The 14,757-nt window shown below is 47.1% G+C and overlaps 1 protein-coding gene across 4 annotated transcripts in view; it reads left to right on the forward strand.

Moving 5' to 3' along the window:
• MAPK4 (mitogen-activated protein kinase 4) overlaps window positions 1-14,757 on the forward strand; it is a 156,129-nt gene that overhangs the window by 65,273 nt on the left and 76,099 nt on the right. Inside the window, exon 1 of one of the 4 annotated variants that reach the window (XM_084627803.1) lies at window positions 7,746-8,181. The exons of the other annotated variants lie outside the window; for them this stretch is intronic. The gene's annotated coding sequence lies outside the window, so the exon portion shown is untranslated. Of the gene's footprint in view, window positions 1-7,745; window positions 8,182-14,757 lie in introns of those variants that run through there. 4 annotated transcript variants of the gene reach the window in all.

Here is a 14,757-nt window from a genome sequence, read left to right on the forward strand (position 1 = left end):
GGCGCTTTTCATCGGTAAAACTTTTGTCGTTCAGGGTGTGTGTGTATGTTTTTTTAACACCCCTGAATGACAAAAGTTTTGCTGACAAAGTGCCAGTGTAGACAAACTCTAAGGGTATGTCTACACTACGAAATTAGGTGGAATTTATAGAAGTTGGTTTTTTTGAAATCGGTTTTATATATTCGAGTGTGTGTGTCCCCACAGAAAATGCTCTAAGTGCATTAAGTGCATTAACTCGGCGGAGCGCTTCCACAGTACCGAGGCAAGCGTCGACTTCCGGAGCGTTGCACTGTGGGTAGCTATCCCACAGTTCCCGCAGTCTCCGCTGCCCATTGGAATTCTGGGTTGATATCCCAATGCCTGATGGGGCTAAAACATTGTCGCGGGTGGTTCTGGGTACATATCGTCAGGACCCCGTTCCCACCCTCCCTCCCCCCGTGAAAGCAAGGGCAGACAATCATTTCGCGCCTTTTTTGTCTGCTGCCAGCCAAAGATGTAAAGGATAGATGGAGTGGGTCAGAACAAGAAATAGACCAGATTTGTTTTGTACTCATTTTCCTCCTCCCCTGTCTAGATCACACTGCAGTCAGTCACAGAGAAGGCGCAGCGAGGTTAATCTAGCCATGTATCAATCAGAGGCCAGGCTAACCTCCTTGTTCCAATAACAACGATAACTTTGGTGCACCATTTCTTATTGGAACCCTCCGTGCAGTCCTGCCTGAAATACTCCTTGATGTACAGGCACACCCTTTGTTGATTTTAGCTCCCTGAAGCCAACCCTGTAAGCCGTGTCGTCAGTCGCCCCTCCCTCCGTCAGAGCAACGGCAGACAATCGTTCCGCGCCTTTTTTCTGTGCGGACGCCATACCAAGGCAAGCATGGAGGCCGCTGAGCTCATTTTGGCAATTAGGAGCACATCAACCACCACACGCATTATCCAGCAGTATATGCAGCACCAGAACATGGCAACGCGATACCGGGCGAGGAGGCGACGTCAGCGCGGTCCCGTGAGTGATCAGGACATGGACACAGATTTCTCTGAAAGCATGGGCCCTGCCAATGCATGCATCATGGTGCTAATGGGGCAGGTTCATGCTGTGGAACGCCGATTCTGGGCTCGGGAAACAAGCACAGACTGGTGGGACCGCATAGTGTTGCAGGTCTGGGACGATTCCCAGTGGCTGCGAAACTTTCGCATGCGTAAGGGCACTTTCATGGAACTTTGTGACTTGCTTTCCCCTGCCCTGAAGCGCATGAATACCAGGATGAGAGCAGCCCTCACAGTTGAGAAGCGAGTGGTGATAGCCCTGTGGAAGCTTGCAACGCCAGACAGCTACCGGTCAGTTGGGAATCAATTTGGAGTGGGCAAATCTACTGTGGGGGCTGCTGTGATGCAAGTAGCTCACGCAATCAAAGATCTGCTGATATCAAGGGTAGTGACCCTGGGAAATGTGCAGGTCATAGTGGATGGCTTTGCTGCAATGGGATTCCCTAACTGGTGGGGCTATAGACGGAACCCATATCCCTATCTTGGCACCAGAGCACCAAGCTGGCGAGTACATAAACCGCAAGGGGTACTTTTCGATAGTGCTGCAAGCTCTGGTGGATCACAAGGGACGTTTCACCAACATCAACGTGGGATGGCCGGGAAAGGTGCATGACGCTCGCATCTTCAGGAACTCTGGTCTGTTTCAAAAGCTGCAGGAAGGGACTTTCTTCCCAGACCAGAAAATAACTGTTGGGGATGTTGAAATGCCTATATGTATCCTTGGGGACCCAGCCTACCCCTTAATGCCATGGCTCATGAAGCCGTACACAGGCAGCCTGGACAGTGGTCAGGAGCTGTTCAACTACAGGCTGAGCAAGTGCAGAATGGTGGTAGAATGTGCATTTGGACGTTTAAAGGCGCGCTGGCGCAGTTTACTGACTCGCTTAGACCTCAGCGAAACCAATATTCCCACTGTTATTACTGCTTGCTGTGTGCTCCACAATATCTGTGACAGTAAGGGGGAGACGTTTATGGCGGGGTGGGAGGCTGAGGCAAATCGCCTAGCTGCTGGTTACGCGCAGCCAGACACCAGGGCGGTTAGAAGAGCTCAGGAGGGCGCGGTACGCATCAGAGAAGCTTTGAAAACCAGTTTCATGACTGGCCAGGCTACAGTGTGAAAGTTCTGTTTGTTTCTCCTTGATGAAACCCCCCGCCCCTTGGTTCACTCTACTTCCCTGTAAGCTAACCACCCTCCCCTCCTCCCTTTAATCACTGCTTGCAGAGGCAATAAAGTCATTGCTGCTTCACAGTCATGCATTCGTTATTCATTCATCACACAAATAGGGAGATGACTACCAAGGTATCCCAGGAGGGGTGGTGGAGGAGGGAAGGAAAATGCCACACAGCACTTTAAGCACAGCACTTTAAAAGTTTACAACTTTAAAATTTATTGAATGACAGCCTTCTTTTTTTGGGGCAATCCTCTGTTGTGGAGTGGCTGGTTGGCCGGAGGCCCCCCCACCGCGTTCTTGGGCGTCTGGGTGTGGAGGCTATGGAACTTGGGGAGGAGGGCGGTTGGTTACAGAGGGGCAGCAGTGGCAGTCTGTGCTCCAGCTGCCTTTGCTGCAGCTCAACCATACACTGGAGCATTCTGGTTTGGTCCTGCAGCAGCCTCAGCATTGAATCCTGCCTCCTCTCATCACGCTGCCGCCACATTTGAGCTTCAGCCCTGTCTTCAGCCCGCCACTTACTCTCTTTAGCCCGCCACTTACTCTCTTCAGCCCTCCACCTCTCCTCCCGGTCATTTTGTGCTTTCCTGCACTCTGACATTATTTGCCTCCATGCATTCGTCTGTGCTCTGTCAGTGTGGGAGGACAGCATGAGCTCGGAGAACATTTCATCGCGAGTGCGTTTTTTTTTCTTTCTAAGCTTCACTAGCCTCTGGGAAGGAGAAGATCCTGTGATCATTGAAACACATGCAGCTGGTGGAGAAAAAAAAAAGGACAGCGGTATTTAAAAAGACACATTTTATAAAACAGTCGCTACACTCTTTCAGGGTAAACCGTGCTGTTAACATTACATACATAGCACATGTGCTTTCGTTACAAGGTCGCATTTTGCCTCCTCCCACCACGTGACTACCCCCTCAACCTTCCCCCCTCCCTGTGGCTAACAGCGGGGAACATTTCTGTTCAGCCACAGGCAAACAGCCCAGCAGGAATGGGCTATACTGAGTGTCCCTGAAGAAAAGCACCCTATTTCAACCAGGTGACCATGAATTATATCTCACTCTCCTGAGGATAACACAGAGAGAGAAAGAACGGATTTTGGTTGAATGCCAGCAAACATACACTGCAATGCTTTGTTCTACAGTGATTCCCGAGTATGTGTTACTGGCCTGGAGTGATAAAGTGTCCTACCATGAAGGACGAAATAAGGCTGCCCTCCCCAGAAACCTTTTGCAAAGGCTTTAGGACTACATCTAGGAGAACCGCAAATGCCAGGGCAAAGTAATCCTTTCACATGCTTGCTTTTAAACCATGTATAGCATTTTAAAAGGTACACTCACCAGAGGTCCCTTCTCCGCCTGCTGGGTCCAGGAGGCAGCCTTGGGTGGGTTCGGGGGGTACTGGCTCCAGGTCTAGGGTGAGAAACAGTTCCTGGCTGTCGGGAAAACCGGTTTCTCCGCTTGCTTGCTGTGAGCTATCTACAACCTCCTCCTCCTCCTCATCTTCTTCGTCCCCAAAACCTGCTTCCGTATTGCCTCCATCTCCATTGAAGGAGTCAAACAACACGGCTGGGGTAGTGGTGGCTGAACCCCCTAAAATGGCATGCAGCTCATCATAGAAGCGGCATGTTTGGGGCTCTGACCCAGAGCGGCTGTTCGCCTCTCTGGTTTTCTGGTAGGCTTGCCTCAGCTCCTTCAGTTTCACGCGGCACTGCTTCGGGTCCCTGTTATGGCCTCTGTCCTTCATGCCCTGGGAGATTTTCACAAAGGTTTTGGCATTTCGAAAACTGGAACGGAGTTCTGATAGCACGGATTCCTCTCCCCAAACAGCGATCAGATCCCGTACCTCCCGTTTGGTCCATGCTGGAGCTCTTTTGCGATTCTGGGACTCCATCATGGTCACCTGTGCTGATGAGCTCTGCATGGTCACCTGCAGCTTGCCACGCTGGCCAAACAGGAAATGAGATTCAAAAGTTCGCGGTTCTTTTCCTGTCTACCTGGCCAGTGCATCTGAGTTGAGAGTGCTGTCCAGAGCGGTCAGAATGGAGCACTCTGGGATAGCTCCCGGAGGCCAATACCATCGAATTGTGTCCACAGTACCCCAAATTCGAGCTGGGAACGTCGATTTAAGTGCTAATCCACTTGTCAGGGGTGGAGTAAGGAAATCGATTTTAAGAGCCCTTTAAGTCGAAATAAAGGGCTTCACTGTGTGGACGGGTGCAGGTTTAAATCGATTTAACGTTGCTAAATTCGACCTAAAGTCCTAGTGTAGACCAGGGCTAAGAGTCTGGTAACCCCTATTTCACATTGCTTGTGATGTAGTGTATGAAAGGGTTAATTATAAAGCCAACTGTTCTTAGAAGTTACTTCTTAAGTGTCCTGCCCTCAGAGTAAGTTCAGCCAATAGGACTTGCACTGATCATGTGATGGGACGTAAGCTTTTTTCAGGCCGGTGGAGTTACTCCCAATTTCATAGAATCATAGAATATCAGGGTTGGAAGGGAGCCCAGAAGGTCATCTAGTCCAACCCCCTGCTCGAAGCAGGACCAATTCCCAGTTAAATCATCCCAGCCAGGGCTTTGTCAAGCCTGACCTTAAAAACCTCTAAGGAAGGAGATTCTACCACCTCCCTAGGTAACGCATTCCAGTGTTTCACCACCCTCATAGTGAAAAAGTTTTTCCTAATATCCAATCTAAACCTCCCCCACTGCAACTTGAGACCATTACTCCTCGTTCTGTCATCTGCTACCATTGAGAACAGTCTAGAGCCATCCTCTTTGGAACCCCCTTTCAGGTAGCTGAAAGCAGCTATCAAATCCCCCCTCATTCTTCTCTTCTGCAGACTAAACAATCCCAGCTTCCTCAGCCTCTCCTCATAAGTCATGTGTTCTAGACCCCTAATCATTTTTGTTGCCCTTCGCTGGACTCTCTCCAGTTTATCCACATCCTTCTTGTAGTGTGGGGCCCAAAACTGGACACAGTACTCCAGATGAGGCCTCACCAATGTCGAATAGAGGGGAACGATCACGTCCCTCGATCTGCTCGCTATGCCCCTACTTATACATCCCAAAATGCCATTGGCCTTCTTGGCCACAAGGGCACACTGCTGACTCATATCCAGCTTCTCATCCACTGTCACCCCTAGGTCCTTTTCCGCAGAACTGCTGTCTAGCCATTCGTCCCCTAGTCTGTAGCGGTGCATTGGATTCTTCCGTCCTAAGTGCAGGACCCTGCACTTATCCTTATTGAACCTCATCAGATTTCTTTTGGCCCAATCCTCCAATTTGTCTAGGTCCTTCTGTATCCTATCCCTGCCCTCCAGCGTATCTACCACTCCTCCCAGTTTAGTATCATCCGCAAATTTGCTAAGAGTGCAATCCACACCATCCTCCAGATCATTTATGAAGATATTGAACAAAACCGGCCCCAGGACCGACCCCTGGGGCACTCCACGTGACACCGGCTGCCAACTAGACATGGAGCCATTGATCACTACCCGTTGAGCCCGACAATCTAGCCAGCTTTCTACCCACCTTATAGTGCATTCATCCAGCCTATACTTCCTTAACTTGCTGACAAGAATACTGTGGGAGACCGTGTCAAAAGCTTTGCTAAAGTCAAGAAACAAAAAGTCAAGAAACATCCACTGCTTTCCCTTCATCCACAGAACCAGTAATCTCATCATAAAAGGCGATTAGATTAGTCAGGCATGACCTTCCCTTGGTGAATCCATGCTGGCTGTTCCTGATCACTTTCCTCTCATGCAAGTGCTTCAGGATTGATTCTTTGAGGACCTGCTCCATGATTTTTCCAGGGACTGAGGTGAGGCTGACTGGCCTGTAGTTCCCAGGATCCTCCTTCTTCCCTTTTTTAAAGATTGGCACTACATTAGCCTTTTTCCAGTCATCCGGGACTTCCCCCGTTCGCCACGAGTTTTCAAAGATAATGGCCAATGGCTCTGCAATCACAGCCGCCAATTCCTTCAGCGCTCTTGGATGCAACTCGTCCGGCCCCATGGACTTGTGCACGTCCAGCTTTTCTAAATAGTCCCTAACCACCTCTATCTCCACAGAGGGCTGGCCATCTCTTCCCCATTTTGTGATGCCCAGAGCATCAGTCTGGGAGCTGACCTTGTTAGTGAAGACAGAGGCAAAAAAAGCATTGAGTACATTAGCTTTTTCCACATCCTCTGTCACTAGGTTGCCTCCCTCATTCAGTAAGGGGCCCACACTTTCCTTGGCTTTCTTCTTGTTGCCAACATACCTGAAGAAATCCTTCTTGTTACTCTTGACATCTCTTGCTAGCTGCAGCTCCAGGTGCGATTTGGCCCTCCTGATATCATTCCTACATGCCCGAGCAATATTTTTATACTCTTCCCTGGTCATATGTCCAACCTTCCACTTCTTGTAAGCTTCTTTTTTATGTTTAAGATCCGCTAGGATTTCACCATTAAGCCAAGCTGGTCGCCTGCCATATTTACTATTCTTTCGACTCATCGGGATGGTTTGTCCCTGTAACCTCAACAGGGATTCCTTGAAATACAGCCAGCTCTCCTGGACTCCTTTCCCCTTCAAGTTAGTCCCCCAGGGGATCCTGGCCATCCGTTCCCTGAGGGAGTCGAAGTCTGCTTTTCTGAAGTCCAGGGTCCGTATCCTGCTGCTTACCTTTCTTCCCTGCATCAGGATCCTGAACTCAACCAACTCATGGTCACTGCCTCCCAGATTCCCATCCACTTTTGCTTCCCCCACTAATTCTACCCGGTTTGTGAGCAGCAGGTCAAGAAAAGTGCCCCCCCAGTTGGCTACTCTAGCACTTGCGCCAGGAAATTGTCCCCTACGCTTTCCAAAAACTTCCTGGATTGTCTATGCACCACTGTATTGCTCTCCCAGCAGATATCAGGAAAATTAAAGTCACCCATGAGAATCAGGGCATGCGATCTAGGGATTTATACTGGGGTAAGGAGAATCAGGCCAGTGTCTCTGTGCGTTTTACTTGCTGTATGTTAACACTATGTATCATGCAGTCGGAGTGGTGTGGGAGCAGCCCTGGGATAATTCTCTGTTCCATTTTACTTTTGGAGGCAGTGTGGTTTAGTGGACTGATCACTGACCTGGAAACCAAGAACTCTTCTGAATTTTAATGACATGTCTGCCATAGACTCACTGTGCAGCCTTGAACAAACCCCTTGAGACACACAGAGCCTGGCTTTCAAAGGTGCTGAGCGCTTACAGCTCCCGTTGCCTTCAGTTACCTTTGAAATTCACGCTGCAGGTGTGCCACATTGGGCACCTAAAAGCTGAAGCTCTTTTGAAAAATGACCTCTAATCTCTCTGTGCTTTGAGTTCCCCATGTGTAGAATGTGGGATACATCCTAACCTACAAACACAGGGCACTATATATTATACAGAATTGGCAACGAGACCTTTTACCTTTAAGTTTTCCTATGATGGTTTGAACAACCCCAGTACTTAGTTGCCATAGAAACACGTCCCTGAGCAGTGATAGGGAATAGCTTGGGGGAGGTGGGGAAGGGAAGAGGGAGAAGAAATGGAATAAGCAAAGAGGCACATTGGCAGCTGGGAACCGTGGAGGATTTGAATGCGTGGAGAGATCACCGGATTGGAACCACACAGGGACAAGAAGAGTTTGGAAAGGAGGAACCTCCTGCCCTACTTGGGATTGGCAGGAGTGATGCCCCCAACTTTTGTATGGGGCAGTGGCTGCTCAGGCTGTGATTTGTAACAAAGGAGCAGATCTCGAAGTTGAGCTACCGAGGAAGGATGGAGGGGGAGTTACTCTGAGGCAGCTGAAGCTGTGATGTGCCTGGAATTCCTGCTGAACCACCAAGAATGCAGGAGCTGAAGTGATGAAAATTTTCAGAGTGTCACATGCACTGCTTCAGGAAATTTCTGTGGGTTTCAGCAGTTGGCGCTAACAATCTCCTGCATCAGAGCAGAGAGGGACTGGTATGTAGGAATCCAAGAGGGATTCGACTGTTGAGAGTATTTTGTGCTTATCTGCAGGGTATTTGGCTAGACAGTTGCAGGAGAGATATAGTTCATGTGTGGATCTGAATTCATACTATTAGCTAAAAGAAAAGGAGTACTTGTGGCACCTTAGAGACTAACCAATTTATTTGAGCATAAGCTTTCGTGAGCTTCATCAACTGGTTAAAATCGTCCTTGAGATGTGGAAAATATTGTTAGTCTTTATGTACTTGGTAGTATATTTAGAGATGCATGTGATGAAGTGAGCTGTAGCTCACGAAAGCTTATGCTCAAATAAATTGGTTAGTTTCTAAGGTGCCACAAGTACTCCTTTTCTTTTTGTGAATACAGACTAACACGGCTGTTACTCTGAAACCTACTATTAGCTAAGCCATTCTAGAAGAGCTGGGGCGAGATGCTGATGTGTATTATTGACTTGCCAAATAAATGACTCCATACATAGTGCATTTCACTTAAAGTTTACTGCGTTGAAAGGTTCTGCTGTCTTCAGAGACACCTTACAGAGTACCACATTGTCACAGACTCGCAGGTCTTGCCCACTCTTGGCCCCATGCAGTCCGTGGGGGGAACCCCCTTCAGTGAGACAGCCCTTCTTGGGGGTCCACTCTCTCTCGGGGGTTAAGCCCCTCCACCTCCTGGAGCCACACCTCTCTGAGCCTTAGCACCCTGTTTCTCACCATGGGCCCCCTCAGGGAGTCCACTCGCTCTGGACCCCCAGGGCCTCCACTCCCAAAGGGAATAATGCCTGTTCTCTAGATCAGAGTGACTCTCAGCCAGCATAAAACAGGAAGGTTTATTGAGCATTTGAACACAGCATAGGAAACTCTCAGGGACCTCAGGCCTGGCCTTCCTCAGCTCAGCATATCCAAGTCTCCCCTGCATCCAGGTGGGCTCTGCCTGAGAGGGATAGTGGGTAGAGTTTTTCCGAAGTACTCTGCACTCGCCTAACTCTGCTCCCATCGAAGTCAGTGGTGGCAAAACTCCCACTGAGGTCAGTGTGAGGGGGGTTCGCCCACTTACAAGTGGTTTTGAAAAAATCCCATCCTTAGCTACTGTGGTGACAAGGACCATACCAATCCATGAGTAGAGACAGAGAGCTCTATAATGGGGAATTCTTCTAGAAATGACAGAGTCAGTTTTTAAGGGCACCCAGTGTATGGCAGACAGTCTATGGTATAGCTGGAGAAGGTGACCAGTTCATGAAACTGTCTGCTTTTGCAGTATTGATGGTGAGTTGGTGATGCTGCTGCTCAGAAGTTATATGTGCAAAGTGCTTTTCACCCATAGATTTCAAAATGCTTAGATGTTGGTAATAGTTTGGGAGTCCAACAGGTCTGTATCTTGTCATCCACTATGCTTAGCACTGGAACTGACCAGCTCATGCACAAAGAAGAAAGCTTGTTTTCCAGACCTAGTTTTGGCATCTGATGTCCCAATGATTCGTGAGCTGGGCATCATGGGAGGGAAGATGAGAGCCAGACTTATACTAAAGCAAAGGTGTTTCTCTTTCAGCCCTATATAAAATGAACTAATAATTTATCCATGTCAAATCCTGCTTGCCTTTAACTCTTGTGAGTGACCTTATTGACTCTACTGCACAGAAGGGCCACGCCTAATTTGTATATGCATTTACTTATTCTAAATCAGAAATAACTGCACATGATCATAAAAACTATAACTTCCTTGGCAGAAGAACTGAAATGGCTCCTGATCAGCGTTCACCAGAGATAATAGCCTGTTAGTTCTCCTTCCCTTGCTCTCTCACCCTGTGGTTTTGAATGGAGCAGCACTCCCACTAAATTAACAGAGATATCAGGAGCTTTGCTCAATGAAGGGCTGCAAAATTTGACTCTGTGAAGGGGCAGTCACCTCTTCAGCATTTCTGAGTGGCCCGGTGCAGTGCCACAGTCCTCACCCTAGTGTCCCCTGCAGGCTGCCAGCTGACCTTGGCAGGTCTTCAGTGGCTTGGCCCTCTGGTTGAATCATGGAGTCCTAATGAACCCCTTCTGGAATATTAAAGACTCCCACAAATAAGACAGTCTATTTGCCCTCACTAGGGTCTCCAGCCCTGGCTCTGGGCTCTTTAAATTCAGCCTGTTGTTCGGTGTCTCATATAAGCCCTTCCCCCTTCCTGTGGTGGTAGGGGAACCAGGGCTACCCACTACTCCGGTTCCAACCCAGGGACTTTACACACAGCAGCCATGTACTGCTTGATTCAGTCTGCCACTGCTGTTTCTCTGGGCCTCTTCCTACTGGATGCTTTTATCTCCAGCCCTATATCAGAGTCAATGTCCCCAGGTCCTTTTCCCTCTGAAATCACAGCTGTGTAAGTTCAGCCAGCCATAAACTCTCTGTGACTGTTGAACTCCTTTGGCCAGAGAGGAGTACCTATCTTCACTCCTCTGGTTCCAGCCAGGGACTGACCTGCTAATGCCAAGCAGCTCCTTTTATCTGGGCCAGCAGGGCCCTGATTGGCTGTGGCTAGCTCCTCTAGCCCTTGGAGGACCAGGTCTCTATGGTTTCCAAAATGGCTGCTTTGGAGAGTCCTACCTAGGCAAGCTTGGAGGACCCACCTTCCCTGCTCCTTCTTTTCCCAGCTCACTGCTTCTTGGGGTGGGGTGCAGTAGGACCAAAGGGCCCCAGCAGGGAGCTGCAATGGCTGAATATACCCCATCACAGGCTTCTTTTAATTTACACACAAAAATGGTACTGTCCACACTTCTTGTCAGAGGTTTAATATCAGATGCTGTAGCCTGTCTCATGTAACTGAGGCTTCATTATTTTTTTTAGTGAAGAACATTTGTAAATAGAGCTAAACTGCAATTGCAAAGTAAATCGAGAGAGAACACTGTAATGCATTAGCTTTGCTTTGTTAGTATTTGGGCACTCATATAGCCCACAGTGGGTTACTCAGGTGTCTGTGTGATTAGCAAGGTTCTGCTTCATCCCCTCTGTACAGATGGGGAAACTGAGATCCAGTTGTTGACTTTCCCAAGCAAAGCTGTGACAAAACCAGGATTTGGGAAAAATAGTGGAGAAGCTGTGTGTTAAAGCAGTGGCTCTCAATCTTTCCAGACTACTGTACCCCTTTCTGGACTCTGATTTGTCTTGCATAACCCCCAAGTTTCACCTCTGTTAAAAACTACTTGATTACAAAATCATACATAAAAGTACAAATGTGTCACAGCACACTATTACTGAAAAATAGCTTGCTTTCTCATTTTTACTATATAATAAAATCAATTGGAATATAAATATTGTACTTCCATTTCAGTGTATAGTCTAGAGAGCAGTATAAATAAGTCATTGTCTGTATGAAATTTTAGTTTGTACTGATTTTGTTAGTGCTTTTCATGTAGCCTGTTGTAAAACTAGGCAAGTATCTAGGTGAGTTGACATACTGCCTGGAAGACCTCCGCGTACCTTCAGGGGTACACGTACCCCTGGTTGAGAACCACTGCGTCAAAGTGTGTGAGATGGGAGAGCGGATGGAGCAGTTAAACATGCTCTTCTTTTACACTTTGGTCTCTTTGGCATGTAAACTGCACCAATTTAGACTCACTTATGCATCTGTTGAGTGGGAGTCAGGAGGTCTAAGAGAATGTGAGCGGACAGGGAATTTAAATCGGTGTGAGATAGTCTAAGTTGCATCTTCTATAAATTTGGTCTGATATCTATGGGCCTGTTGAGACAAACAGTTAGTGTGCGGCAAGCTGGGGTATAAGTCTATAGTGCACTAGTCTGTTGCTCAATATATGTCAATGTGGATCCTGATACCATGCAGTAACAGTTTCTGGTGCACATTGAACTACTCCTGTTTCAAAGTGGGGTAGATCGAAGTCCAGTAAGGGACCTTTAGTGTGTGGCAGCAGGTTTCACATGGAGACTGTAAGCACGTCTACACTGCACACTAAGACTGGACTCTAACTCAAGTTTGAGCCAAAGTCCCCCTTCCATCTATATATAATTCAGTCAGACTCAGGTCAGCAAGTGCACAGGACTTGCTATAGGAGCAGGTCAGAGCCCGAGTCCCACTGTGAGTCTGCTCCCAGCCCTGTCATTGTGCAGTGTGGACATAGACCAAGCTGCAGACCCAAGTCAGAAGGTCTTCATTATGCAGCATGGACAAGTTAACAGGGCTGTGAGTACCAGGTCAAGCAATTGTAAATCCAGATTTACAGTGCAGTGTGGACACTCAAGCACAGGCTTGGAAACCTCAAGCCCACAAGCCAGGCTACTGCAGTGTAGATTTACACCCCAGCTTGCTGCACACGAACTGTTTGTCTAGACGAGCCCTCAGACTCTCTCTTATTCTACGACGACATGGAAATCCCCCTGATCGTTACAGTCGGAAAGAGCCCATGGCACATTTGTTTTGCACGACTGACCTGAATTCTGAAGAGCTATTCTAACCAAAAATGTACCTTTACAAAATCGCGTTGCATCTACAGCTCTATTCTCTGTCAGATATTTAATGTTTTTTTTCATAAGCTGAAAACCACACAGACCGTAGCTAGCTGCCACCCCAGCTTGGGAACCAAATCTGCGTTTTCAAGGCCATACGGAAGAGAATGACATCTGCTGTCACTGTGTATGCTGTACCTCAAAGATCTTCTGGGGTCTTGGATGCTTGTAGAATTATACTTTATTAGACTGACAAATGTGTTGGTTTTGCCAGCTGCGGCTGTTGCCACCAGATACTGCACTTCCTCAAACTGCACACTCTCTCTGGTGGGTGTGTGTTATATACACACACCCCACTAGCTGTGCGAAACCTCAACCAAAATTGTTAAATAGAAACAAACAGGTTTGTTCACTGTTCAAGGAAAACTTGGCTTCTCTCTCTTGAGACCTGATCCAGAAAAGATACAGCCCATTTCTGTGAAATTCCCCTGCAGATGACATGAGAGAGAAAATAACAAAATGTCCTTTATTTATTCATTCTCTTTGCTACATGTGAAAGGGGAGTAGATTCACTTTGGCCCGCATCTGTGTGGTGCCTGAAAAGGGAGCCTTCTCCTCTAAGGATGTGCAACTACCCACAGCAAATAGAACAAAATAAATTTTCCATGTAGGTGCTTATGTTATGGAGCCAAACAGCTGTGGTAGCAAACACACAACAAGAATCCCATATGTTTTGCTTGCCTTTAACGCTGTGTATTTAATTACAACAAATAATATACACATGAAATAGAGACAAGGTTCTGGCCGAAGACAGCACAGTGCATTTCAGAAGTGGGCAGGGAATTCTGTTCTAATTTATGCTGTCTTCCTGTGGCCCAGTGCAGGGAGAAACCTGGCCATGTCCCTTCTGCCATAGCCCATACACTAGCTGCAAGGAAAAAAAGTGGAGTAGGAGCCAGTGTGCTGTTGCTATGCCATCTGAACTTTCATAATTGCCATGAAGTATAATGCTATTTTAAATGCCATTCAGGTTGAACATCATATGTGTTTCATATACTGACAGCTTGGTAATAATATGAAAGCACTCCAAACTAAATTTGTTTCTAACATGAAATTGGCTTTCTATCAAGAGAACGGTCTACAAAGATGCTGTAACTATAGCTAGCATTCAAGCCATGTGCACACAAACTAACTTTCTGGTGCCATCTCCAAATTCTTCCCTCCTGCAATCTATACTACTCCCTCCAAGTTCTATGCAGGTTGTCACAGTATGAAGAGTAAACCATTTGAGGTGGATATTTTTTTAATAGAAGGAAAACAATCTGATGTATATGACACATTTTGATTGCAACCCTTCAGTTCAGATTCTTTAGGGCAGTCTTATTTAAACATGGATTTCAAAAGATGTTAGTGTCTCATTCACTGCTGACTGGTGCTGGGGTTAACAATGTGTATGTAAACTGCTTGTATAAGTAAACTAGCAATAGGTGTTACGTGCAGCCACACAAAATGAGAGTCTGGATAGGGGAAACACTAATTCAAGAGAAGCAGTGGGGTATAATTGTTAGAACAAGGCACTAGGAGTCATGGCTTCTGGGATCTATTCCCAATTCTGCCAATTACTCCTTCTATGGCTTGTGCAAGTCATGTAATGTCTCTGTCTCTCTTTACCAACGTATAAAGTGGAAATAAAACATACCTACCACATGGGAGAGTTGTGTTTATGAATGATTTGATTTGATACTCTGGGATAAAGAGCCCCAGAGAGAGCAAAGTATTACTTTTTGAGGCAGAGAAAGAAGCAAGTATTCCCCATTACCCTCCGCAAAATAGATTTATAAGGGTTGCTACACGAGCTCTGTAAAGATGGACAGACTCAGGAGCAGTGGACGCAAGGAACCAGAGAATGGGCAAGTCCAGGCTTAATTTCAGTTCTGGAATCGGAAATTGGCCTTTTTCAGTTCCCAAAGCCCAAATATAGATCCAGACTTCTAGATTTGAAGCCCTTCCAATCTGGGTGTGTGTGGTAGCAGAATGTTACTATTAAGCATATCTTCATGAGAGAAACAGTGAAAAGTAAAGCCAACTTTTATCTTCATTTTCCACTCACATATTTGTCACTCACAAAGT

The sequence above is a fragment of the Lepidochelys olivacea genome (assembly GCF_965140295.1).
Source record: "Lepidochelys olivacea isolate rLepOli2 genome assembly, chromosome: 5".
Classification (NCBI taxonomy): Eukaryota; Metazoa; Chordata; order Testudines; family Cheloniidae; genus Lepidochelys; species Lepidochelys olivacea.